At 35.9% G+C, this 27,623-nt stretch overlaps 1 long non-coding RNA gene across 1 annotated transcript in view; it reads right to left on the reverse strand.

The window, feature by feature from the left end:
* LOC144222022 (uncharacterized) overlaps positions 1-27,623 on the reverse strand; it is a 70,128-nt gene that overhangs the window by 40,360 nt on the left and 2,145 nt on the right. Inside the window, exon 2 of the long non-coding RNA XR_013332261.1 lies at positions 26,141-26,220. This is a non-coding gene — a long non-coding RNA (uncharacterized LOC144222022). The remainder of the gene's footprint in view (positions 1-26,140; positions 26,221-27,623) is intronic.

Genomic DNA, 27,623 nt, shown 5'->3' on the forward strand with positions numbered 1-27,623 from the left:
ATTTTCTCTGAGTTTCTTGACAGCTAAAAGAAAGTCAGGTGATGGGGCAGTATTGATTTCATGATCTGATAAAAAGAAATGCCTTTCTTCTGAAAAGATAAATGACTTCCTGGCAGTTAATTCGAGGAACAATACTATCATGTGAGTGCTTATACAAACATAATTTAATATTATACCAGATAATGTATTCAATGGAAGTTTTTTTAGAAGAACAAGGGATGACCATGTCTTATAAAGACACTTAATAAAAGCAAAATTGATATGTTTACAACAACAATGGATATGTCCAAGTCCAATATCTGGCTGAAATAGGGACGAGGAAAAAAAGGAGCAGAAAGAGCAAGAAAAGCAATATACTCAAGGGAAATGTGAAATTGGTAAATAAACAAATAGTTGTCAGGCATTCACATTTTTTATAGGATTAAATATCAGAAAAATAATACTTTGATATAAATGTTCTATATAAATAAAATACCACAACTTGTATAAACTTTAGTTACTGCTTTTTTCAATATCAATTGCTCTTTCTGAAGCAACATATTTGTGTTTTCCCCAGCATAGTTCTTTCTATAAGTTGGATTATTGAGATTTTTGAATGATTATTAGTTTTGAATATCCTCAAAACAAAACAGTTTCATACTCCTAAAGAACTTTTAATGCTAATAGTTTTAAACAAATTGGTTAACAGTACCATACATAATCATTAAATTATGATATTTAATATTCCTTTTCAAAATGTTAATTTTATTAAAAATAAAAGTTGAACTCTTAAATATACTACTAAGCATTTTTTCACTTCCTCAAAAACCTGAAAAGATGTGTCAGTAGATTGTTTTTACTCTCAAAATGAAAGTTTTCTGCAGTTAGAAGGTTTTATTGGGGGCTCCTAGGTGACTCAGTCGTTTGAGCTTCCAACTTCAGCTCAGGTCATGAACTTTCTAATTGGTGAGTTCAAGCCCCACGTGGGGCTCTGCGCTGACAGCTCAGCCTGGAGCCTGGTTCGGATTATGTGTCTCCCTCTCTCTATTACTCCCCCAATCACATTCTGGGGTTCTCTCTGTGTCAAAAATAAGTGAAGATTTTAAAAAAATTAAAAAGAAGGTGTTTTTTTTTTGGCTTAATAGTATAAAGAGGTGAAATTATGACTATTTGAGAAGTTTTAAATAGCATATTGACTGATCAAAGGATGAATTTTCACTTGTCAGAGTGTTTTTATAATAACAATGCTTGGTCTCAAATGTTATATAAAAATGTGAAGCAAGATGGTCATAGAGAGGTAGTTTGAAATGGTATCTTTGGAAATTGGTATACATACCATAAAGCATCTCTGCTTTGAGTTTGGTTTATTCAAGCAATTCAAAGTCCTTTAAAAGTTTCATTTTCTCTAGGCATTTTATTTTTTATTTACCATCTATAAAATAATATGTGATCATTATAGCTAGTGAGGATGCAAATATGTTATTATGATAATCTCTATTATATCTTCAAACAGATTAAAAGTTATGACACATAACCATGTAAAAATGTTTTATTTTCATGTGTGACTAATAGATGATGTTATTTATTCAAATGATGGAGGGCCAGGGTCCCTTCAACATTTTGTAAAACATGGGCTTTAAGTACTGTTGGAAATAAGAAAAAATATGAACAAATGCCCACTTAGTGAAAACACTTTTAGGTATAAATATTATTTTGGTTAGTACTGTTGACTTTTAAGTTTGTGTATATAGATTACGGAGAAGTTTATTATTATTTTAATCTCAACTAAGGCCAAAAGTAATTACAATATAGAATTTCAAAGCCTATCATTTCTATACAAGAAATACCTTTCTTTCTTTCCTTTTTTCTTTCTTCCTTCCCCTTCCTTCCTTCCTTTGCTTCCTTCCTTTCTCCTTCTCTCTCTACCTCCCTCCCTCCTTCCTTCCTTTGTTGATTTTTCTTTTTCTTTTCTTTTCTTTTTCTTTCCCCTTTTCTTCCTTCTCCTTCCTTCCTTCCCTCCTTTCTTTCTTTCTTTCTTTCTTTCTTTCTTTCTTTCTTTCTTTCTTTCTTTCTTTCTTTCTTTCTTTCTTTCCTTCCTTCCTTCCTTCCTTCTCTATCTTCCTCTCTCTCTCCCCTTACTCTTTTTCTTCCTCTCTCTCTCTTTCTCTCCCATTCTCTCTCCTTCTTTTCCTGACATGGAAAGCTTGTAGAGCTTGTATGAATCTCAGCTCTAAGTCCCAATAACTGAAGAAATATGTCAAGTCTGGTGTCTAAGACAACTAGGATGACTGAAAACATCTACTTTGAGGGAAAAGTTGAATATTGTGTAACAGTTGCACTTGACAGGAAGGGAAGAGCATATTAATCTCTGTGTCTAGTATTCAAAGAATCAAAAAAAAAAGGCTGGCTCAGAGAAGAAATATATCTAAAGGTCTCCATAAACCCCTAATCACATGTGTGAAAGAAAAATGATCAATTTCTTTTCAGCATTTCTCCCTTCCATTCTCAGAGGTAGTCAGTAGTATAGTAAACGGTAATACCTAAGTCTACAATAAAATGCGCACATGTACGTACATATAAAATATCATATATTCACAATACTCTAGTTTACTTTAACAAAAAGGATGGCATTATAAAGATTATGCTGCAACTTGCATTTTAAAAAATAATCTTATTCTAGTACATTTTTAGATTCATAGAGCTATTGGGAAGAAAGTGCACAGAGTCCCCAAATACCTCACACTCAGTTTCCTCTATTAATAACTATTTACATTAGTATGGTACATTTGTCACAATTAATGAACCATAATTGATACATTATTATTAACTGAAGTCCACACTTCATTCACATTTTGGGGGGACTTCTCCTAATGCCTTTTGTTTGTTCTATGATCCCATGTATGATACTTCATTATATTTGGTTCTCATGCCTCCTTAACTTTCACTAGGCCATGTAAGTTCCTCAGACATTCCTTGTTTTCAGTGGTTTTAGAAGTTTTCAGAACTATTGCTCAGGCATTTTGTAGAATGTCCCTCAACTAAAATTTTATGTTTTTTTTTTCTTAAGATTAGGCATTCATAGTATGTTATGATCAGTGTTACAGGGCAGAGTGTTTAAGACAAGGCAATCTGGGTTGGGAGTCCTTGGTCTGCCACTAAACAATTATTCAATCATTAGGAAGTTTCTATTTTTCACTGTTAACATATAAGTATTAACCTAAAAATGTGCATATATGTGCACGTGTGTGTATATGTACGTACATATATATACACACACATAGATAAAATTAAAATGCAACATTGTCATTTTATTTGCTGTGAACTCTTCAGACTTGAGATAACTTTTTTTTTTTAATGTTTACTTGCTTTTGAGTGAGAGACAGAATGTGAGCAGGGAAGGGACAGAGAGAGAGAGTCACAGAACCTGAAGCAGGCTCCAGGCTCTGAGCTGTCAGCACAGAGCCTGAGCCTGACAATGATGGGACTCAAACTCACAAACTGTGAGATCATGACCTGAGCCGAAGTCAGATGCTCAACTGACTGAGCCACCCAGGGACCACTTGAGTTAACTTTTTATTAACTCCTGAATTCCTGATCATTTACTAACTTGGTTCCTGACCCATGGGATATTGAAAATTCTTTCTTTGTTTTAAAGATTTTATTTTTAAGTCATCTCTGGACCCAATGTGGGGATTGAACTTATAACCCCGACAGTCGCATGTTCTACCCAATAAGCCAGCCAGGCATCCCAGGAATATTCTAAATTCTTACTAAAGAAATAACTTTAGAACAATACAAGTTTCTGGCAAACAGATAAATATTATGAAGAATTTCTAACATTACCTTTAACTATTGCAAAAAGATACCCTAAAAAGTTTGGGTAAAGTCATGAATGCAGATATACAAATATAAGCTGTGTCAATGATTTGGTGAGGATTTTACAGTGGGCAAACAGAATGGGAGGTTATACTTAGTGAACAGAGATGTTTTCCAGCAGAGTGCTTCTGATGAAATAGAGGGCTCCAAACCACGACTAAGCAAATATTTCTCAAAGCTGTATTCCCTATAAATTATAAACTAGTAGGAACTATTACAATTAATTTCAATTGAATTTAGCTAATATATGTTCAATGTCTATAATGTGCTTCAGCAATGCCTTAAGCACCATCAAGGGATTAAATGAACAAAGATAAAAGATATTTCCTCAAGTTCATTGAAAGAATGGAGGCATATTAGAGACATAACAACATAAAATATTGTAAGATTCAAGCTCTAATGAGTAGTATAGAAAAATAAAGCTACCTTTAGAGGGTGGGGACCCTCTGAGCCATTAGTTGCTCTTTAGCTGAGTCAACTGAGGACCCACAATTCCAATTACACATCTAATGGGTACCCACTCACAGGCAATCTTAAGATGTTCAAATGCTAACAACTGAAAATTTATAGATAACTCAATGAATCATAGTAGTTACATATTTTATATTCTACTTAATTCCTTATTGTTTATGTAATCAAAAACTAAAAGGAGATAGATGTATTTTATCCTTGTAATATACTTTTTCTATTCCTTTAGACTCCTTTTGATTTTTACTTTTGATGCCTTCTCTTAAATATACCCATAGTATTTACACTATGCTCATAGAGTTATAAAGCTGTCACTTATTTTCTTATAAAACCTGTCATATAATTAATAAATAAATGTAATTAAAAATAAATTTATGTAATCACAAGAAATTTTAATTTTTAATCTATGAAATGACAAAGTTGTGATGGTTAGACAGTATTTCTGATTTCTTATCCCATGAAACTGCCATTTATAAACAAGTTGCTCAAAATATGTTGTTTATTTTGAGATGTTTCTATGTTTTATATTTGTTTTTCATGAAATCTGATTAAAAATTAGTACTGACAGCACCAACTTAAGGAAATTACTAAATAAAAATGAAGAATTCATATTCACACCTTTAAGCATCTCTTTTAAACACTTAATGAAATAAAATCTGATTATGCAAAAGTTTGGAATGGAATGTCATGTAAATAAATCGACACACTTCAATTGTATTTCCAAAGTGTGATTCATTAAGTTCCTTTATTCAGAATTTACACTAATCCCCCAACAATAATATTTACAGGCAGTGTGTTATTCTCCCACCAGCAGTGAGTGTCGCTAAGACAGCACTTTTGTTGTCATGGCAGTGATGGATCATCAGTGTTCAGTGGAAGACCTGTAATTTGCAAAGTGAATGACAGGCAGCATTGAAAATGCACTGCAGTGGCCTTTTCTAGGTGAGTTGGAAGCTTGTGGTAAGAGAGTTTTCTCTCTTTAAGTCATGTTTTATTTTAGGCTTCACACCAGGTTTGACATTTAGATTCAGAGGGTATAAATGAGATCTTCAGGTTTTGAACTTAAAATAAATCCTCATGTAATAGAGCAGTAAATGTTTTACTTTTTCAAAGGATGCTAAGACTCATTTAATCAGGGTACAAGTGCTGAGCAAGCCTTGGTATCTCCCCATTGAAATCTGTATCATTATCTTTTTCTATTTGATGTATCTGGAGTATTGAACAAAAGAGGAAGATGAAGAAGAGGAAAAAACCCAGAATCTCTTAAGAAGCAGAATTTATTTTTGCCATTATTTTTCTTCCATAGACAAAGTCAATTATTCTTTAGCCTAGAGTTGAGCTTCTCTCTGTTCTGTGACTATTCAATTTTCAAGATGCAGCACAAGTTCAAAGTCCTTATGAATCTTCCACTGACCAAAGAACTTAACCAAATTTCTCCTCTTTGAACTTCTACGATGTATCTGGTATTAATTTGTAAATTGGTAGAGTGAAGATTCGTTAACTGTTTTCTTTACTGGAGTAATTTCTTAACTAGTACACAGTAGCTATTTAGTAAGTATGTGTTGCATCATTAATTACTTAAAATCAAAATACCATTATTATTACATTATAAAACTATTGATTAAACTTAATCATGTATATATTTGGCTATTTGATTTTCCCACACTATGTCTTCACCAAATAGATAGTGAGCTCCCAAGAGAGAGGAGATATGTTCAATACATCTATGAGTTATAAAAACAAATTAAATATCTTACATTTAATGCCTCTTATAGAGCCTGCACAATGCTATGCATTGTGTGCTATGTGTGCTATGCATACAAAGAATATGTACTGCATAGCTGATATACAATAAATATTTAATGATAAATATAGTTGCATACACTATTATTAAGAAGTCACAAACAAAAGAAAGCATGTAACACAAAACATTAATTCCAAACTGGTACGTTAATTTGCATTGGCAAAACATGATATACCCCCAAGCAGCTCCTGTGATTTGACAGATGTGTCTCTGATTTGAGTGGAACATTTCTATAAAGTAGGACATGTGAGTACTATTTTAAATTGCTTTGTCATAGACCCTGGAGCAGTCATAATTTTTAGTTACTCTGGCTTCTCTAGCACTAAATGCAAGTAGCAATTCCTGTCATCTGTACAACTTACAGTCATGCAATGATCTTAATATACTGAATCCTATTAGCTAAGACCTTAAGTGTTGCCAAAAGTCATTCAATATGTACAGGACAGCAATCTTGTATCATTTTCTGTTTGGGTCCTTGACTACAAAGCGAACATAAACTTACCTACCACTCATTTACTTACTCGACTAATAAATATTGAGCACCACTGAATGGCCTGCTGTGCAAACAAATGCTTCTACTATAATTCGAGTTAGGTATTATATTGTAGGTACATAAAAAGTGCAATAAGTTCACAGAGAAAGAGCTACACAATTCTTCTGGGGGAAATTAGTGGGCATACTTTAACTATTGTGGATTCCAGTTTCAGAAAAGCATTGTAAATGCATTCATGACTGCTTGATTGTAAACTTGTGGAATATAAATTGGATGATAGCAGAGAAAGGGAAATTCACACCTGGATTAACATCCTCATGCAAACAATTAGGCAGTGACAGTCTCTAGCAGGTGCTACAGGATCTATGCTTATCTCAGGTTTATCATTTTTATTTTTTAATTAATCGGCAGGGAACAAAGTCTGATTATTAAATTTGTAGGTGCCACAAAACTGGGCAATATTGCTAATATTGTTGGCACAGAATTAACAGTAAACAGTAAATCTTGAAAGACTAACACAATACTCTGAAATCAACAAGATGAAATATGACAGGGATAAATATGATGCAAAGGATATAAAGTTGAGTGCTAAAAATCTCAACTTGAGTAAAGACATAAAGGATTGTAAATATCTGACTGTGCAACACTTTTAGCTAAACCACTGTGGCCGAATTAGATGAAGAAAATCTTCATGGGCCCTAAGCACTGATGTATCTCTGAAAAATAAAAAACACTCAGCACAATTTTTGGCTGTACAGACATGCATTCTCTCTTTTTTTTTTTTTTTTTACAAATAGTTTATTGTCAAATTAGTTTCCACATAACACTCAGTGCTCATCCCCATAAGTGTCCTCCTCTATGCCCATACCCCCTCCCCCCCACATCCATCAGCAGACATGCATTCTCTATTCTACATGTGCGTATTCTATATACATCAAATTTACTTTTGGTAAGCTACATTTTAAAAACATCTCTAACAAATTATAGGAAGGCACTAAAGAAGGATGGAAAGAATGATGAGGAAATAATCTAGAAACCATCTGAAGTTGATGGTTGCCTATGGGTTTCAAAACTATGTCAAACAAAATACAATTAAAGGACTTGGGTATTTCTTACAGGAAGAAAATATTAAAGGGAAACATGACAGCTGCTTTCAAACATTTGAAAGCTATTATGTTGCAGAGGTGATTTGTTAAGTATGGCTACAACAGGCAAAGTGGACAGATGATGCAGAGAATTCGTTAAAATGTTGACTGAATATCTGAAATGTACGAGGAGATTTTTTACCCATTTTATTCATTGCTCTACCCCTGCTTTTATGAATAAGTCTAGTCTGTGGAAAGAACCCAACAAATATTTTTGAATATATTAATGAATGAATAGGTAATAAAGTAGAAAAGTCTGACCTGCTGAAAAAGAGAATGAGGGTTCTCAGTAGGTAGCAGATGAGATGCCTGCTATCTAAGTAGAACTAGTGTCAGGAAAAGGCAACTGAAATGATTCCATTCTAAAAACGGAAATGAAAGTTCATAGAGAAGAGTGAAAAAATACCACCTTGGGGTTTTTTTCTAAACCTAAAATTGCCAAAGTGGAAATTTTATCTGATAGTCAACAAATTTTAAGTTGTAGAAATGACAAGTTATCTTAGACTGAATCAAGAATTGGTACATTTTGAGTATGTATGTAATTTTTGTAACACAATCTTATAATATGGTATTTTTCAATTCATGTTAGACTTTGGCAATATAAAGAGGATCATTCTTGAGACTATATAGTTCACTCCATGAATTATGCCAGTCTCTTTTCTTAATTCTTTGAAATTCAAGTTGCTCTCTTTGGGAATGTTCAGAATGTTATAAATTTTTCAATGTCATTGCTTCAAAAATTGATTAAACTTTCTGATACTCATTTGTAAAGGCATTGCATGCAATTCAAAGCATTCTCATTCATCTTTATCATCCTTTTTTTTGGTATGAACTCCTACAACTATTGAAATATTTACATTTAATTTCATCATTAATTTTTAATATATTTCAATGTGGAATCAATTTGTGCAATATTTGACTGTCAGCAAGAATCTTAATAGTTACTGTTATGTTGGAAATGTTTGCAGACACTTTTATAAGTGATGTTACAAGTGATTACTCACTTATAAATGATTAGTGTATTTTGTGTTGCTATACTATGATCAATTTTACTTCCCTAAACAACTTTAGATTGTAGTAATCTAAATAATATTTGTAGAGGAAAGATCCTCTCAACTAAAATAAGAGCTAGTTAATCATTAATCAGGAGAAAACATCTATATTAAGTGGGAGATTTAAGTTAATGATATATACTATTCCTTTAAATTTTAAGTTTGACTTTGCAACAGACACAGATGTACCTGCTGAAGTCAATCTTATGACTTGGTACCAGTACATCTTAGTTTATGTCACCACATGTCTTAACTTAGAATTACTCAATTACTTCCATTACATTAGATTGAATCTATTATGTTTGGCTATTTTTCACTCTGATTCTGACCTATAATTTATTAGTTAGAACTTTCAAATTTATATCATGCAAAAATCTGAGCAAGTAAGACTGGAGACAGCAACTAGGTAGCTCTACATATAATTTCCCCACTAACTTGTATCCATCTATATTTCAAACCACCTAGTACAATCAGTACTTTGGTCCATCTCTCAATCCTCCTCATTTACTTTTTTTTAAGAAGAGGTAGTTTCCGTTTCTTCCATGGCTTTGTTTCTTAAGTTCCACATATGAGAAATCATAGGTATTTGTCTTTCTCTGGCTGACTTATTTTGCTTAGCATAATGCTTTCTAGCTTCATCTATGTCATTGCAAATGGCCAGATTTCATTCTTTCTACCTGGAATTTAATAAAAACTAAAAAAATAAGAAAACCAGAGAGATTTTGTCATACCACTTGTCTGAAGTATTGTTAAATTGAGGATTTTGAAGAAAAGGAGTTGTCTTCTCTTCTGTGTAAATATATGTTGCCTGCTAATGGTCAATGTTTTTATTTCTAGAGCTTAACAAACCAGCTATATAAAGCATCTGTGCTATAGCAGCACTTTCAACAGTAGCCAAAACATGGAAAGAGCCTAAATGTCAATCAACTGAAAAATGGATCAAGAAGATGTGGCTTATCTATACAATGAAATCCTACATGGCAATGAGAAAGAACGAAATCTGGCCATTTGTAGCAATGTGAATGGAACTTGAGGGTGTTATGCTGAGTGAAATAAGTCAGGCAGAGGACAGATACTATATATTTTCACTCATATATGGATCAGGAGAAACTTAACAGAGGACCATGGGGGAAGGGAAGGAGAAAAATTAATTAAGGAGAGGGAGGGAGGCAAACCATAAGAGACTCTTAAATACTGAGAACAAACTGAGGGTTGATGGGGGTGGGAGAGAGGGGAAAATGGGTGATAGGCATGGAGGAGGCCACTTGTTGGAAGGAGTACTGGGTGTTATATGGAAACCAACTTAACAATAAACTATATTTTAAAAAATCTATGCTAGAAATTTTAGTTTCTTCGAAGTAGGAATAGTTGATAGTTTTCAGACCCTAGTGACTTTCCTGTCCTTCCTAGTTCCACAGATACTGTCAAGAGCAGTTTTTAACAACCTCTCCCAGTTCCTCGCTATGAACCATATGTGGGCACTTTGATTTGAATTCATATTGAACAGTTAAATAAGTGTGTCTCTTCATTTATATTATATTTCTAGTCCTTTTAACAGTCTCTTCTATCGTGTGTGTGTGTGTGTGTGTGTGTGTGTGTATTTTTTTAGAGAGAGAAGATGGAAGTAAAGTATGAGTTGGAAGACTTAATTTGGCTCATGAATATCAATAGAGCCATTTATTTATTTAGCTTGTTTATTTATTTAAAGTTTATATATTTATTTTTGCGATAGAGAGAGAGCACATGCATGCGTGAACCAGGAGAGGCAGAGAGAGAGAATCCCAGGCAGGTTCCACATTGTTAGCACAGAGCCCGGCAAGGGCTAGAACTCACAAACCATAAGACCATGATCTAAGATGAAATCAAGAGTCCAGATGCTAAACTGACCAAGCCACCCAGGTGGTTCCAGAGCCATCTATGTAAAGTGGAGAGCAAATGATATGTTTAGTTTTTGTGCAAATGTATCCAGAAAACAAAACAACAAAACAAAACAAAACAAACAAAAAAACCCACAAAACAACAAGTCAACTTTTTTCCCCTTACATACTTTTGTACAGAAGCCTAAACTCGTTCTGAACAAATCACTACTCCCCTACCCCACCTCCTTCTTTCATACCACCCTTTTGGTTTCTTAAGAACTTATGTATTAAAGTATCTTCATGTAGAATATACTTGGCATATGTTGGTAGAAAGAAAATAATTAATATTGTTCACCATGATTTGTTGAAAATAAAAACTAATAAGTATAGTCAGGTAGTCTTCTTCATCCCAGATTAAAATTAGAACTGGGAAGACAGTTGACATTCTCCTCTGTTATAATAAGCACTGTGGCTTCTGAGTAAGGTGGATACTAATAGGCAATTATCTCAAAGAATGGGAAATTCAAAATAGTTGGGAGAAAGTTGTACTTAGGATTCCTCTCAAAGTATTTATTTGCCTCTTCTCTGTATGTTTTCTGATTGTTCTTTTACCACAGTTTTTTTTTTTAATGTTTATTTTTAAGAGACAGAGAAACAGAGCAGAAGCGGGAAAGGGACAGAGAGAGAAGGAGATACAGAATTTAAAGCAGGCTCCAGGTTCTGAGCTGTCAGCACAGAGCCCAATGCAGGGCTTGAACCCACAAACCATGAGATCATGACCTGAGCAGAAGTCAGACACTTGAGCCACCCAGGTGCCCTACCAATTGAGCCACCCAGGTGCCCTACCTCTATCTTTATACTGAAGGAATGATTCCATTCCCCAGAGAATGAGCATCTGAAAATCAGAATAGAGAAGATGGTACTGGTCTTTTCAACTTGGTGGGATTTTCCAATGGGATCCTACACTTTCTGATCCTTTTCCATGGGCTATACTTCAGAATACTTGTATCTTTTGCTATTATTCTTGCCAATACTTTACATAAGGCAATAATATTAATAGAATTACTTATTCCTCATAAAATACCTATGTTTCAGACATTGTGACTATCTCTAAGAGCTATGATATGTATAAAAGATGTTTAATGTTATCTTCAATTTACAGATTAAGAAACCAAAGTTTAGAGAGTTAAATAAGACACTATCTCAGGAATGAAATGCCAAAATCAGGATTCTAATAAGGTTCTGCCAGGTTTCAAATGTTTCTTCCCCTTTAGCACATTGCCCTTCAATACTAAGTCATAAATTAGATCTGAACTAACCTTGGGTAAATTTTGGAAGCAATGACTAGTTTTCCCCTTACACACATCTTACCATATGTTTTGGGGACTTGTTATCTGAGACCTGAATTCAATTAATCACATCAATCAGGAAACTTGCTGCTACTCTACAGGATTCCCTGTATGTTGAATTAATATGTCTTTTTTTGTGGAGTACCAAGACATTCCCATTTGAAAAAGACGTACCATTAAGCATTTTATTTATTACTTTTGGCAGTCAGATTTTAGCCAACTGCCTGTGCTTTTTGTTTCATTTATAGTATGACAGAAAGGACAATGGGGCTCCTGGGCAAGCTCCCACATTTTGGAATTCTATTCTGTGCACAGCTTTTCTGCTGCCATTTTGGAGAAAGAAAGGGACCTATGACAGTAGTTATGACAGCAGATGTGATTTTAATGTGGTACCAGCTCTTTCCCACCACAGAGGTAAGTACAATCTAAAGTTGACACTAAAAATGCAGAGAGCACCATGCCAATAGAGAATGCACCATTCCCAAAATTCATCTGCTCTGTTACAAAGAGAGCTTTATAGAATTACAATGAGATTAATACACATTTTATTTAGAAAGCTATAGTTGAATTTATAAGTGAAAATTCCATATTAGAACAGGTAGAGAATATAGTAAACCAAATAGCTTCATTCTCAGTGTATTCCTTTCCTGTTGGTACAAATGGAAATTAGGCTTTCATTTCTATCCACTCAATAATCATTTATGGAACATTCTGTGTAATAGCCACAGTGTTGGCAGCTGTGAGAATTAAGAATCTGATGATGATACAGCCTCCTCTCAAGGGAGAACATGGTTTGTATTTGACACTAGAACTTGGATACCCACTGCTATGTAAGAGCCTGTGTCGTGCATTTAACAGAAGTGCATGTGTCACAGGAGACCCTGGAAAGAGAATAGACAGGAATGTAACAGTTTTTAAATTTCTTCTTTGAAGGATGGATGGAATTTGATTAATAGAAGAATATATAGTGGAGAAAAGTGAGAAATGGCATTGAGATGTAGGAGTGAGATGGTTAGTTGACTATTTGAGGAGCTGAGGAAAATGGGAATGACAAGAGTTAACAGACAATGAAGTCAGAAGAATAAGTTTATCCTACTGTAGATGATTTTGAATGTCAGGTGACTGTATTTCTTATTTAATAATTAAGAGGTACTAAAGGTTTTAGAGCAGGTGAGCTAATCAGTGCTAAAAATTGTGGGAAAAATTAGAATGATAACTAGTTCAGCAGTCTAGCATTCTGACTAGGAAGGTGGGTCCTGAGGTTATTCTGCCTTGGCATACACTCACCTCTTCCCCTGATAGCTATGTTGTCCATGAAAATTACTATTCCTTTTCCATTCTTTTTCTGTATTTTTTTAAACCATGAGAATATTAATTATATGTGTATCTAACAACAGTGTTGCAAATACTAAATATGATAATACAAAGAAGAAGGAATGTAGGATGACCCACAGAATAAGTACTCTAAAAAAGTTGGCTGCAGTTGATATTTTTTAAGTTGTTATTTAAATTCCAGTTGGTTAATACACAGTGTAATATTAGTCAAAGGTGTACAATTTGGTGATTCAACACTTCCATACATTACTCGGTGTTCATCACGCAAGTATACTCCTTAATACACACCACATATTTCACCCATCCCCCCACCTACCTCCCTTTGCTAACTGTCAGTTTGTTCTCCCTAGTTAAGAGTCTCTTTCTTGGTTTACCCCTCCCTCTCTCTGTTTCTTCCTTTGTTCATTTGGTTTTTTTCTTCAGTTGCACAATGAGAAAATCATATGGTATTTGTCTTTCTCTGACTTATTTCACGTAGCATAATAATCTCTAGCTACTTCCATGCCATGGCAAATGGTAAGATTTCATAATTTTGATGGCTGAGTAATATTTCATTATATATTTATATATATATATCTCACATCTTCTTTATCCATTCATCAGTATTTCCATATTGTAGATAATGCTGCTATAAACATAAACATCTGGTGCATGAATCTCTTTGAATTAATATTTTTGTATTCTTTGGGTAAACACCTAGTACTGCAATTTCTAGATCATAGGGTGGTTCTATTTTTAACTTTTTGTGGAATCTCCATACTGTCTTCAGAGTGGCTGCACCAGTTTGCATTTCCAGCAACAGTGCAAGAGGGTTCCTCTTTCTCCACATCCTCACCAACACCTGTTATTTCTTGTGTTATTAATTTTAGCCTTTCTGACTGGTGTGAAGTGAGCAAATCAATCAATGTGACACATCACATTAATGAAAGAAAGGATAAGAACCATATTATCATTTCAAAAGATTCAGAAAAATCATTTGACAAAGTACAATATCTATTCATTATAAAAGCCCTCAACAAAGTAGGTTTAGAGGGAACATACCTCAATATAATAAAGACCACATATGAAAAACCCACAGCTAATATCATCCTCAATGGGGACACCTGAGAGCTTTTCTTCTACAGTCAGGAAAAAGATGTTTGCTCTCACCACTGTTATTTAACATAGTACTGGAAGTCCTAGACTCAGCAATCAGACAACAAAAGGGAATAAAAGGCACTCAAATCAGCAAGGAAGAAGCAAAACTTTCACTATTTACAGATAACATGATACTCTATATAGAAAACCTAAAAGAGGGGTGTGTGGGTGATTCAGTCAGTTATGCGTCCAACTCTTAATTATGGCTCAGGTCATGATCTCACAGTTTTGTGTGTTCAAGCCCCATGTCAGGCTCTGCACTGACAGCCTGGGCCTGATAGGGAATCTTCCTCTCTCTCTGCCCCTCCCCTTCATGCACTCCTTCTGTCTCTCAAAATAAATAAATAAACTTAAAAAAAAAAAGTCTCCGTGAAAAAAACTGCTAGAACTAATAAAGAAAGTCAGGAAAGTCACGGAATCAAAAATCAATGTGTAGGGTCACCTGGGTGGTTCAGTGGGTTAAGGGTCCGACTTCGGCTCAGGTCATGATCTCATGGTTCATGGGTTCGAGCCCTGTGTCGGGCTCTATGCTGACAGCTAACTCAGAGCCTGGAGCCTGTTTCAGATTCTGTACCTCCCCCTCTCTCTGACCCTCCCCTGCTTAACTCTCTCTCTCTCTCGCTGTTTCTCTCTCTCTCTCAGAAATAAATAAAAAAACATTTAAAATTTAAAAAAAATCAATGTACAGAAATCTGTTGCATATTTATGAGCAAAAATGAAGGAGCAAGGAAGGAAATTATGGACTGAATCTTGCTTGCAATTGCACCAAAAACCATAAGATACTAAAGAAAAACCATATACAAGACGTGCAATTGATATTTTTAATGTAACATTTTACTAGCATTTCTAGATATATTTAAATAATGTGAGCGGGAAATGATTTTGCAAGACATGTGGCATTGGAGGTAACTGAAAGGTCTTAGGATTCTGAAAAGGAAGTCATGGACAATGAGAACAAGTAAGAGAGGCCATGGTCAAGGTAGCATAGACTGCAGAGAATGCCCATCCAGGTGAGAAAGTGTCCAGAATCAAGTCTGACCCCAATGAGGTTAATATGACACCTCCTAGAAAGAATAAGTGACCAGTACGTAGTGTATTTTGACTGTAGACAGTGAGCTCATTTTAATTATCGGTGACAAATTTACATTTTCCACATTATACTGTAGGCTTCAAAATTTTCATACAACAAAATATTTTATGTATGTTGTTCTAAAAAATAATTCCTATTTTGAATCTAACCTATTTTTCTTCATTTAGTATTGCCACTATTTTCCTTTAGAAGTAATAATAAGTGAATCAGAAAAGTTAGGGTGGCAGGGAAAAAGATGAAGGACAAAAAGGAGTATTCTTAAAGTTAAACAATGTTGGGGCACCTGGGTGGTTCATTCGGTTAAGCGTCCGACTTCGACTCAGGTCATGATCTCACGGTTCGTGGGTTCGAGCCCTGCATCAGGCTCTGTGCTGACAGCCAGCTCAGAGCCTGGAGCCTGTTTCAGATTCTGTGTCTCCCTCTCTCTCTGACCCTCCCCTACTCACATTATCTCTCTCTCTCTCTCAGAAATAAATAAAACATTAAAAAAAATTAAAGCTAGACCATGCGAATTAGAAGTGTTAGTTAATATGAAAACAAAGGAAGAAAGTTCTGATGATGTAATGTACAGCACGGTGACTATAATTAATAAACTGTACTATATATTTGAAAGTTTCTAAGAGAATAAATCAATGTTTTCATCATAAGAAAAATATTTCATAATTATGTGTGGTGTGGATTTTAACTAGACTTATCGTGATCATCCCTTTACAATACATACAAATATCAAATTATTGCCTTGAATACAAACTAATACAATGCTATATGTCAAATATATCTCACTAAAAAAAGTAAAAATCAAAAGGAAAGGCAGAAGTAGTATGTTTAAAACCACAATAAATTTAAATAGTATTCATTTTGGACATTTGTGCAATGCTTTGAAATTTTTAATGTCAAATCATATACTTTTAAAAACATTATCCTTCCAGGAACACTAAGAAATAGGCCCTGCACATGGTAGAATTGAGGAGATCCAGTAAAGTACACCCCTTCTCCCTGGCAATATTTGGAACAAAATGAAAGACAGGCATAGAAATCAGAAAAAAAGAATCACTCACTCAACAAGTATTTTCTTAACTGTTATTCCTACTTGTTACTCTTAAACAGTGAATGAAACAAAAATATCTGTGGTCATGGAACTTAATGCTTCGCAGAAGGGGACTAATGTCAGATGGTCTGGAGACACACTACTCAAGACAGGACATGATGCACACCGGCCAGCTCTTAGAACTGTGGCTAGATGCCAGTCCCAGGCATCAGCTGATTCAAGCCTGGGTATGCTTCAGTTTGGGGACCATGTTTACACTCTGCAGAGCCCCAGACACCAGCTATGCCACAAGCAAGGCCTCCCCATTTCTGGTCAATGTGTGACTCCCTTAATGGATTCCCTTGAGATCTGCAGAGATGGTTTCGGGTCTTCATCATGGTAAGAGTACTCCAAATGCCCATTCCTTGTGCCCAACCTGGCAATTTCATTTATTTCAGAAGTACTATCCTCTCATGTTGTGTTTCCGTTGTATTTGTAATTCAGTAATAATATCCTTTCCTGAATAGCTACCACAGATGTTGCTAACAGATAAAAGATTTTATTGTTCTAAGAAAGAAAGCCTATTGTTGAATGTGGCTTTAGACCTGGTGCCAAAAGGCCCTGGTTACTCTTTACCTGTGAACTACACAGTCTTATCTTCACACCCTCAAATTGTATGAACAGTTGCAAGGAGGTGTCTTACTGAAGTGTGGAGAATATAAACTTGGCAGTAGGAAAGTTAGCAAAATAAATATAACCCAGATCTAGCGGCCAGATAAGTCATTTCTTCCAAGGGATGAGCTTGTGTGGGGTGGGGAGAGAGGTGTGGGGTTACTACAGCTGAAATCTATCCATAGGGAAACATGTTATCATAGGAAAGGAGACTGCTTAGTTATAGACCCAGCAGAAATTATCTTTCCCATTTCAAAGATAACAAAAATAAAGTTCAGAAATACTGAGTCACTTGCCAATGATTATATAAGAAGTAATTTTTGGAGCCTGGACTCACAGCTTTTTTAATCCAAGTAAATTCATTTGAATATCTTCTATATATCTGAATGTAATCCATGCATCAGCTTTGAGCTTAGGTATAGAGAATTAAGTCACCACCTTTGTCCTTAAGATATATCAATTAATTCAAAGAGTCAGAAATTTTTGGATGATTTTGATACAGTATTATCTGTATGATGTTTGATTGAGGATACCAAGAAGACACCGAGAAGCCCTTGTCATCATTTGATGAAAGGCTATGGGTGGCTTCCCAAAGGTGGTCTTTGTGAGTTGAATTTTGAAGGATAGTAAGAACAACCCAGAGGAGTGGGTAGAAGATTAAAGATAGAAGGTAATTCTGGATAAAAGGAGCTAAGGTCTAGAGGTCTGAAGAGTCCAGAAGCTTAAGGGATGACAGCAGTTTGCAAACAGCTCGAAGATGTAGCACAAAGGAGGAAGTGATAAAATATAAGACTATAAATGCATAAGTGGCCCTTAGTCAAAAACTTACTCTGTGCTAAACAGAGTATTGTGTGCTGATAATATGACAGGAATGAGTAAAATAAATGGTGTCCAGGTCCTAAAACGACACTGTCTGAACACGTTTTCATTGGGGAATGATATGTTGCCCTGTGAACACAGGAGGCCATACTTACTCTGCCCTGGGGTGGGCATGCAAATGGCTTCTTAGCAAAAGGAATGATTAGGGCTTTACCACAAGAAAGGTGAAGGAAGAAAATTCCAAAGAGAGGGAATAGAATGTGCAAAAAACAAAGGGCAAAAAGATCAGGGCATAACTTATGAACTGAAGGACACTGGAGGATAGAATGTGAAGCAAGGACATATATTCAATTGACAAATGATGTTTGAAGAGAAAACATATGTAGTCTATCATCACTTTAGTAAGTGTTAAATTCTATATCCATCACTTCTAAAATCTGTGAGCAATCTCCCTTACCAGGCCAAAGGAACACAAGAAGGGCCAATCACATGACTACACATGTAGTTGTTAGGAAACTGCTAAATTACCCCAAATGTGACAGTGATCTTATAAACGCCTCAAATTTCACGACTTTGCTTTCATCCCACTGACTGCAGGCTGTTTTAAAATTGTCAAAATGCAAATGCCTCTAGGATTCGAATATTTCAACTTTACTGATATTTATAGCAGAGTTGGAATAAACTATCCATTTTTAATGGCGTTAGAGTAGAGCACATAAAACTTGACATGGAACACCCGTTCTAATTTGTCAGAGCTGACTAAGTTTAATTTTTCTTCAGAAAAGAGCACCAGTAACGGGGCCGTGTACCTGGGTATTGCAAATCACATTATAAGCAAGAGGACTTCCAAAACAACCTCTGTGAGAGAGACTTTTTCAGAGGTTTCAATACGCTCTCTTACAGATCTACATTAGCTGAAATCTTTCAACATTTAAGCTAAATCTTCTATGATTTTCTTGATATCTAAGAATCTAATTAGAAGTTTTGTGCACTTAATATATACCTAAGCACTTTTAAGACATGTCTAAATCCTAAGAGATATTTTAAAAAGAAATAATATGGGGCACCTGGATGGCTCGGTTGGTTAAGCATTCAACTCTTGATCTGGGCTCAGGTCATGATCTCGTGGTTCCTGGGACTGAGCCCTGTGGAGGTCTCTGTGCTGACAGCACGGAGCCTGCTTGGGATTCTCTCCCTCTCCCTCACCCTCTACCCCCCACCCTGCTCTCACTCTCTCACTCTCTCAAACAAACATTTTAAGAATAAAAAAATAAATAATGTTAGCTCTTGTATTTTATAAGAGATTATATGTTGTTGTGCTTTAATGTCAGGTCAAACAAAAACATAACAGAAGGACAAAGGAAATAAAATATGCTTTATCAAAAGACAGATCTTACCGCTCGAAATATATTTTAAGAAACAACTCTACATGGCAGAGGAAAACCATTGCACAGAACGGAATCGTCAGCATTAAGTATTTGCTCTAAATCAGCCATACTTAATTTTTAATGATGCTAACAATAGCAGCAAACCAGTCTCTTGTTTTGCTTTGTTTACGTGATGTTATCTTGCCATTACTTTGACAAGTGGAGTTCAGAGGGAGTTCACTCAGAGATACCGCATCTTCTGGCAGATGCAAGGCAGGCACTGGAAGCCACTGGGGACTTTGTGTTTCACAGTCTACATATGAACACACTTGGAAGAATTTGGAATTTTCTATTTCATGTCGTGCCCCTAGCTAGCCTCTTTGTTGGAACCTGTGATCAGATTACAGGAAGATTACACTTTAACCTACATTTAATCTAAACTAAATAGATATCAGAAGCCATGTTAAGAAATTCAATTTTGTTGCTTTTAAGAGTCAGGTGAAGGGTGGGGTTTTATGTTGGTATAATAAATGTTGCTGAGCAACATAAAATTGTTTTCAATATAGTTTATATCAGGCAAGGGCAAAAGTAAGTTGTTCCTTCATTTCAAGGGGATACTTTCTATGAAATTTCCTCTGCAGATACCAGCATCTCGATGAGCAAAAGGTCAGGAGGAATTATAACAAAATGTATGTTGGAGAAAATCTTGGGGGAAAAGATGTTACGCCTAAAAGGCATTTCAAAGTTAGGCATTGCAACCCTGTCCTTTTTAATACAGTGGTTACATTTTTAAAATTTTTTTATAATAGTAAAGTGCAGCTTGTCATTCTAACCTTTTCAATTATCGTTCTTTCTATTGCTATTTGAGCCCAGTGACTTTACAATCCACTCTAAACTCATCCGTAATAAGCATTTACAGTTGAGTAGACCTACATTATATCCTGTTTATCATTTCTAGGCTCATAAGGGCCTTGGTAGTCTCCTAGTACTTCCCTTATGCACTATAATGATGAAGTAAGACATTGTGATCTTTGCAATGTCTTTTTTTCAATCATGTGCATGAGCCACTTTGGTTGTATAGAGGACAATGCCACCTTTGACTTGATTTACATGGCATTTAAGAATTACTTAGGGCAATATAACCTTTATTAAAAACTTTAGGGTATTTTACAGAGTTCTAGATGTCTGACTTTTTCACTTATGATGAGGTGTTTCAGATCTTCTAGGAAAACATTGAGGTTGAGGGGATTTGTTTTATTTTTTACACATTGCTTTAAGGAAAATCAAATCACTCATATTACAAATAAAAGCTAAGAACAAAAAAAAAACTAGAAAAAAACACATAATCACACAAAGATGGCCATGACTCTAAGATGAAATTTTTTCCATTTTGACTGCGTGCATTTTTTCCTTAGAGCAAATGATTGAAGTGAAATGTTAATAAAAATGTAATTAGCTATATGATAAACTGTTTTCACTGTCTACTCTTGAATAATTTCCTTTTTTTACGTGGTATGTCTTTTCCTTGTTTCAAACAAGGGAGAGCAATTAATCTTTCCTTTATAAAAAAAAAAAGGAGGGGTATATAAAAGGTTTAAAATACTGTATGGTATAGGGTTTGACTGCCGACCTCTTTTTTCTTGGTGGGGGGGGGGGGTTTAAAGGGAACAGCCCTCTTCTAAATTGACCCTTGCAAGAGTCTTCTTCTGTTTGGATTACTGGAAGCCAATTCATGGCTGCACTTCTGGAGAGTATATAAAACTAACATTGTTATGTAGTTTCACTGACAGAGGCGCACTCACGCAAAGCAAGATGGATGGGATGTCGCTTTTCTCTATCATGGGATCTCCATTTAGTGACCCAGATGAGGGCTGAGGGAACTTGTCACACAAGCATGACAGGGCCAGATATGGCTTTAAATGGAGCTCCAAATCTCATATAGATTTGAAGTTGCTGCTAGAGCACAAAATTTGTCATAAAAGACTTGTCAGTACAGAGTTCATTAAGGTAAAGGATGATAGTACTTTATCTGGACACAATTGAGCTCTCCTTTGGCGGCCCGATCTTCAGTCACAGGAGAGTCGTGTTTTGTTTTGCTTCTTTCCTTAATGACCTTTTAAATGATTTCATTAAGATTTTCCTTGTTCTTTAATCTTAACTCCAAAGTTTCTTATAGCATTCCCCCGCCCACCTCCCATTTTACTCCTTTTTTTTCTCCTTTGTTAAATTTGGAGGTGTGTTTGTGGTGTCTATTCACAGGCACTTGGAATTTGACTGAGTCTTGAGGTGAGGTGTTAAACCTCTCAGGGCAGAACTGTAACACTTAAGGTGAAAGACAAGGCTCTTAATCACTTGCACTGCGACTGCCACACTGCAAATTTCATGGCTATCCCTGAATTTTCTTTTATTCAAGGTCTGGAGATCAATAAAGGTATTCAGAAACACAGGCTGCCCGGGGTTTTGCTGAAATCCCAATGTTACAAATTCACGAAGGATTTAATTCCTAATCACAAATAGGTTTCTAAGAAGTTAACCTGCTGTTTTAAAATATATTATTTTGATAGCAACTTGTAACTATTAATTTCAGCATAATTCATAGTTACTGTATCTTTTTCAAAGACTGTTAAGAGTTTTTGTTTGTTTGTTTGTTTTGGTTTGTCAGCATTTTTCTTTTCTTTTTTTTTTTTCCTTTTTTAAATACAAGGAACATATCCACTTGGTTCTCAGGGTCATATTGCTCCTATTATCTTCATTTTATTGATGGGAAAAGTAAAGGAAAAGATGAGCAGAAAAATAAAATGATTTTGTCCTTACTTTAGAAAGTAAGAAAATGATGCTTGATTTATTTTGTGCTTCCAATTCCCAGTTTAAAGTAGTCAGCCTAAACTATGATCAAATGTTAAATGATATATCACAAATGTGGTTATGGTGCTTCCTGTCCCCTGTAAGACTGATGATCATCTCCTCCAACTACTGTACTTGCTGACATGTGTCAGCCCTCAGCTGCTGGCTTTTGCTGGGAATTGTCCCTTCCCTGCACAGCCATCATCCAATGAATGGTCTACGTATGAGTGGGACCCTTGGCCCCAGATCAGGGTGTCTCTAAAGAGTTATCTCAGCTTCAGAGCTACCGTGGGGACCAGCTGAGGTTTCTGCAGCGATTACATTGAGTACAACTTCTTGGTCTGCCCCTTCCAGCTTGATTTCCTTCCTTCTCCCCCAGGTTTTGATCCCAAGAATACTCTATCTTCCTGCATCCACTTTATCCATTTAATCTCAGGATCTGCTTCCCAGGAAATCTAACCAGGGAAATGATATTTCTAGCTTATGGGGTGGGGGGGAACACAACAATATTTAACTTTTCATTGTTTTCTCTCTATATTTCTGATATACATTAAAAAAATTGTATTGCATTCTATTCAAATAGCTTTTGGCATAAAGCAATACATAGTTTTTACCCATAGTTTCTATGAGTCAGGATCTCAGGCTAGCCAGGTGCCTCTGTTCAGGCTCTTAGCAAGTCTGCATTAAAGGTGTCAGGGAGGCTGTGTTCTCATCTGGAGGCACAGAGAAGGCAGAATCCCTCTCTAAGCTCCCTCATGTTGTTGTCAGAATTTATTTATTTGCTGAGGTAGACCTCAGTGCATATTGCCTCCTCAAAGCCAGCAACAGAACACACACACACACACACACACACACACACACACACACGGAGAGAGGAAGAGACTAGAGAGAGAGAAACAATATCTGGTGCTTTGTTTTAACTCTGATCTTTAGACCCTCTATAAAGAGAGCTTACCTGGGGTGCCTGTGTGGCTCAGTCGTTAAGTGTCCAACTTTGGCTCAGGTCATGATCTCATAGTTTGTGAGTCTGAGCCCCACCTCAGGCTCTCTGCTGTCAGCACAGAGACCACTTCGTATCCTCTGTACCTCCCCTACCCACTACTGGTTCTCTCTCTCTCTCTCTCTCTCTCAAAATACACAAACTTAACAAACAAACAAACAAAAAGCTCACCTGATTATGACAGGCCCACCCAGAACAATCTCCCTTTTGATTAAAGTGTTTAGAGAGCTTAATTACATCATCAAAATCCCTTCATCTTGGCCATGTTCTATTGGTTAGATGCAAGTTACAGATTCTACCACACCCAAAGAGAGAAGATTATAAATAGGTGTTGGTCATCTTAGAATTTTACCTACCGCATGAAATAAAATTATATGTGTTACAAAGCAAGAAGCAGTGATTTTTGATGTTACAAACTATGTTCAGGTAGGTAAATAGACTTTAATAGAAGACTTGCACATTTCAGTTTAGGAAGAATCACAAGATCTGAATTTTGTTGCCCTGACATTAGAGCCTATTTGTTAGTCCAGGTTTTCCCTGCTTGACTCTGAATTCTTGTTTCCATTCTTCTGTGTTTCTATTCCAAGAGCAGGCAGTGCCCCAAATGTGTTTCCTAGAGTAACACCTTCCCCCTATTTCTCAGTCTCAAATTTCTCTATATCTTCTTCTTTTTTTTTTTTTTTTTACCCAAATGTCTACCTGTTTTGCTTCTTACTGGCTCAGAGTCAATCATGGTGTCCTAAGGAATACTGACAAAGTTTCTTTTTCGTTCTTCAAATTGGCAATATGGACACACTTATGGTTCCTTGCATAGAAGTGCACACTTCTGGTGGTGCAATAGAGGGAGTGAGGACATTGTGCTGTACCACTGTTCATGACTTGCCTTGGCCAAAGGAAAGTTTTTGGATATAACAGAAGTAGAGGTCTTTGGATTGGGCTCTCAATTTCCTGCCATTCACCATGAGAAGAATTTGCCTCACTGGGCTAAGGTAGATGAGAGAAAATCAGAGTAGGTCTGAACCCAACCAATACCATGGGGCTAAACTTAGTTGACTCACACCATGAAGCAGAGCCACCCAAAAGAACGCAGCTTAGACTGACTTAACCATAACTGGCCTATGGTCAGGTGAGCATAAGAGTAAAAGTGTGTTGTTTAAGCCGCTGAATTTTGCAATGGTTTGTTAAGCAGCATTATTGCAACAATGGGTGAGTAAAACTTTATCAGATACATATGAATTTATGTACACACACAAAATGTGCATAATATATTGCATAGATCATAATACAGGAAAAATATATTTAATAACCACTCACCATATGAATCCTAACACTAGGAGGTAATGTTTTCATTTGTTATACATGGATTAATGAATGGAGTACCTTTACCCTCAGTAAATTCTATTAACCTATCAAATCTTAAGTCTTACGTTCTCTGTGACACTTCCATTATTTTTTCCTATGTATTTCTTTGGATTCCTACAAGACTTATGGCATTACTAAGTGTTTTAGATTTAAGTATCTTGTGTTTGTTCAGTTGAGCTGAGTTTCCTTCTGTGTTTGTGGTTAACCATGGTATTAGAGATAACATTGTCATTTCCTATGTTTGTTCTCTAGTAAGGCACTATTGGAATGAGTGCTATTTATTCATCAGTTCATCAAATATTTATTGAGAGCCTACTATGGACAAGGCACCATGCCAAATTCAGTGTGACCACTTACTCTTCTCTGATGATAGAACTTCTCTACACAAAACCTTATTGTTAATGATCATAGATCCTTTTACATGGTAAAATAGAGACGGTTAATGGGTATAAGACACTTTCAAATATTGTTTACCTTTACCAAATATTTTAATAAATATAATAAAGATATGAAATTTTTAAAGGTTGATATTGGCATAGTCAGTAACAAAGGTGGACTGATATGATAATAAAATCATTAATAATGAAAATATAATGAAGATAACATGTATTATGTCCTTTCTCTCCCCTAAGTACTTTTCAAGGCGATACTTGAATTTGGCCACTTAATCCTTACAATACCCTGTGTTGTTGTTATCATTATCCCCAAGGAGGCCAATAAAATTGCCTAAGGACATAAAATTAATAAGTTGTGGAACCAGGTTAAAATCTAATTCTAGAACAAGAAACAAACACACAGCAAATGCATATATAGCATGTATATATTACAAAGGTGCCAACATAACATGGTGGTGTAGAATTTAGATTTTAGAATCAGGTGACTTAGTTTCAAATTGCAGTTTTATTTGCTGAGTGACCACCAGCAAGATAAATCAATAAACTTCAGTTACCTCATTTGTAAAGTGAGAATAGCAGTTTTATCTAATTTTTACGTAAAAATTAAGTAATATGCAAAACTCTTACAAAGGTGCCTGGCAAACAAAAAAGTACCAAATAAATTCTCATAATTACTGTCGTCATGCTCTTCCCTAAATTGATGAATGAGTCAATAGTCTTTATAGACATCATACGGACAAAATAAAATAGGTACGTGCATGTGAGAAATTAACCAATTATAGAGCAATGCTTGCCAACTCCTGTGACCTTTAATGCAGGGCCTCGTTCTGAAACACGGATTGTGCCTTCTGTCCATAGGATACATATGTAGACATGTTTCCCCTAATAGTCACACCACCCTCATGTCCTACTTCAGTTTCTATTGATCTCACAGATGACGATTGTGCAAGAAATAATGAACTGACTGTGTACCAGCACTGGTGTAATCCTCAACAGCTTTATGTGGTCAGTATTATTTCCCCATGTGGCAGATAGAAAGCTAAGGAAAAAATGATGAAATGACTCACCCAAAGGTAGAAGAAATGGATCTAGACCATAGAATCTGTTGTGCTTATCTTCTTAAGAGGTTCGTCTCTCACTCAGGTTCCTCAAAATGAATTGTAAAAATCACTTCATTTTTTTAAAGCAGTTTTAGATTTGTAGACAAATTAAGCAGAAACTGCAATATTCCCAAATACCCCATTTTTCCATCCTCTCGCCCCCCACACCACCCCTCCCACCTGGCACACTTTCCCCTATTTTTGGCATCTTGCAGATTAGTGTGGTCCATGTGTCACTATTTATAAACCAATATACATACATTAGTATTCACCCAAATCCATAGTGTGCAACAGAGTTTGCTTAAGAGTTTGCTTGTTCTTAAGAATTTTGACAACTGTACCATGGAAGTAATGAGCACTACATATCATGAGGAATATTTTCACCACCATAAAAATCCCCTGAGCTTTACCTGTTTATCCCTCTCTCACTCTTCTCTAACCCCTGGAAAGCTCTGATCTTTTTACTACCTCCGAAGTTTTTCCTTTTCCAGAAATCATATAGCTGGAATCATACAGCATGTAGCCTTTTCAGATTTAATTTTCTTCACTTAGCAATATACATTTAAAGATCCTCTATGTCTTTCTATGGCTTATTTCTTTTCATCACTGAATAATATACCATTATATGGTTATGCCACAAATTATTTACCCATCCACCTATCAAAGAATATCTTGGTTGTTTCCCAGTTTGGGCAGTTATGAATACAGCTGCTAAAACATTTGCAGGCAGATATACCCATCAGGGGACGGGGCAAGATGGCGGAGAAGTAAGGAGCTCCGTACTTGCACTCGCGCCCATACATCACACGGAAAAGATGTGAAGCCATTGGAAACCTTACAAAACCTGAGAGATTGGGAGAAAAAGGACGCAGAATCCACTGAGAGAGACTTCTAACGTGAGTGAGAACTGGGGAAGATAAAATTGGGCCGGATCGGAGACTCCAGGGTGGGAGGCGATCCCCCTCTACCCTCTATGGGGAGTGAGAGGGGAAAAGGAGAGAGTCCGAAACAGAAAAAAGCTCCGCTCGAGAGAAAAACCTCCGCTCAGGGCAAAGAAAGACCATACTTGCCAAATACCAGCACGCCAGGTCCCTTCGCGCCAACTGGTCCCGGGGGAGCTGAGCACACAAACTGCTTCTTTGTGCTGGCTCCTGGCGGCTNGAATTAATAGCTAGGCTTGAAAAAAACATACGGGACATCAAAGAAACTATGGCTACAGACAGAATGGAAAATAAAAATAGGCATGAAGAATTAAAAAATGCGATAAATGAGATACATAATAAATCAGGGGCCTCCAATGCATGGATTGAAGAGGTAGAAAGGGGAATAAGTGATATAGAAGACACCATTATAGAAAACCAAGAAGCTGACAAAAAAAGAGACAAACTGATCCAGGGACAGGAAAGAAGAGTTTGAGAGCTCAGCGATACGGTCAAACGAAACAATATCC

This window comes from Crocuta crocuta, unplaced genomic scaffold, assembly GCF_008692635.1.
Source record: "Crocuta crocuta isolate KB4526 unplaced genomic scaffold, BGI_CrCroc_1.0 scaffold376, whole genome shotgun sequence".
NCBI classification, from domain to species: Eukaryota; Metazoa; Chordata; class Mammalia; order Carnivora; family Hyaenidae; genus Crocuta; species Crocuta crocuta.